The sequence below is a fragment of the Octopus bimaculoides genome, unplaced genomic scaffold, assembly GCF_001194135.2.
Source record: "Octopus bimaculoides isolate UCB-OBI-ISO-001 unplaced genomic scaffold, ASM119413v2 Scaffold_284354, whole genome shotgun sequence".
Classification (NCBI taxonomy): Eukaryota; Metazoa; Mollusca; class Cephalopoda; order Octopoda; family Octopodidae; genus Octopus; species Octopus bimaculoides.
Window position 1 is genome coordinate 9,386 of NW_026337437.1, and position 1,612 is coordinate 10,997.

A 1,612-nucleotide genomic window follows, 5' to 3' on the forward strand; every position below is an offset into this window, starting at 1 on the left:
ATAGCTATTTGATTGTTATCTACCAGAAGATATGTTGCTAAGCATTTTATCCGGCGCACTCACGTTTCTGCCACCTCACCAAAAGTATCGGAATAAGAGCAAAATTGTTTATTTCACAATATGTTCATAGTGAATAAGGAGATGAGCTGGAAGAATTGTTACTGCGCTGGGCAAAATGCTTTGCGGCATTTCTTTCGTTTTTTACGTTTTGAGTTCAAATCCCACCGTGGTCAACTTTGCCTTACATCCTTTCGGGGTCGGTAAAATAAGTACCAGTTGAACACTGGGAGTTGATGTAATCGACTTACCCACTACCCCGAACTTGCTGACCTTGTGTCAATATCGGAAACCAATATGGTCAAAGTCAATATAGAAAGAAAGGTCCCATGACGCAAGATTTGTTTCAAAATACGAACTGAAATCAAGAGCCTTGCAAACCAAATGCAAAAATGTTCAGGGTGAATATAGGAAGAAAGGTTATCTCCCCTGGACTGTGTTGCTACTTATAGCTTTCGTAATTAACGTCTAATGAAGTCGATAACAATAGAATAGCTATGGAAATTACCAATTCAAAGAAAATATAGATATAGTAAGTGCGTATTGCGATGAAATATATCGTGATATTTACGTAACAATTTTCTTACATGTAACGTTATATATATAATGTTATATATGTTGTAAATTAGATGACAGAAAGGTAAATTAAACAATACATGTTAGATAACTAAGTAATTAATTCGAAAGTAAGAGTAATTATATAGGTAAATTTAAGAGCAGTTAATTACGTGCCTCGGTAGCGCAGTAGGCAGCGCGTCAGTCTCATAATCAAGTCAAATCTGTAGAGGAATCTGAAGGTCGTGAGTTCGATCCTCACCTGGGGCACATCATTTAAAATTTTTATTTTGAATAAAGCTTATTTTCTTATGCCATAGAGAGTTCGTTTTATAAATGGAGATATTTACCAGAAATTCCCCGACCATATATATGAAAGACTGGGAGGAATTGTCAATTACTTGTACACTTCTTAGAGAAGAACGATTACAAAATACTCTTTGGCTGTGTGATTGTGATTGTACTCCCACAGGCTTGAGGACCGGCGCTGATTTGTTTAAGTCTTCTGTAACGTAGTTGTTTGACAAAAGAACCAACAAAATAGGTACCAAGATTAAAAGTTGAGTATTAGGATCAATTTGTTCGGCAAAACTCTTCAAAACGGTGCTCCAGCATGGCTGCAGTCCGAAGACTATATAGATTAAATGAAAAGGTAATTAGTTAGAATGTCATCGTAGTCATATAGAGAAATTTAGGAGCAGCCTGTCGGTTACCTCGGTACCTAGTAGGCGGTGCGTTAGTCTCATGATCAAGCAGTTTGTGTTGAGGAACCTGAAAATCTTGAGTTCGATCCTCAACCGGAGCACGTCTTTTAAAATTTTTGTTTGAGTATATTCATCTTCTGACGTTACACAAAGTTTTATACGGGAGGAATGATATTTATCAGAAATCTCCCAGCTATTTATATGAACTATTAGAAGAAATAGTCAACCCCCTAAGGAGTTCGTATAAGAGACTGTTACAAGATACTCTATGATATATATATATATATATATATATA

The 1,612-nt window shown here is 36.1% G+C and overlaps 1 non-coding gene across 1 annotated transcript; it reads left to right on the plus strand.

The window, feature by feature from the left end:
• Window positions 1–787: 787 nt before the first annotated feature.
• On the plus strand, window positions 788–882 carry Trnam-cau (transfer RNA methionine (anticodon CAU)). Its single transcript has 2 exons — window positions 788–824; window positions 847–882. It is a non-coding gene; the product is annotated as a tRNA-Met (tRNA).
• The last annotated feature ends 730 nt before the right edge of the window (window positions 883–1,612 follow it).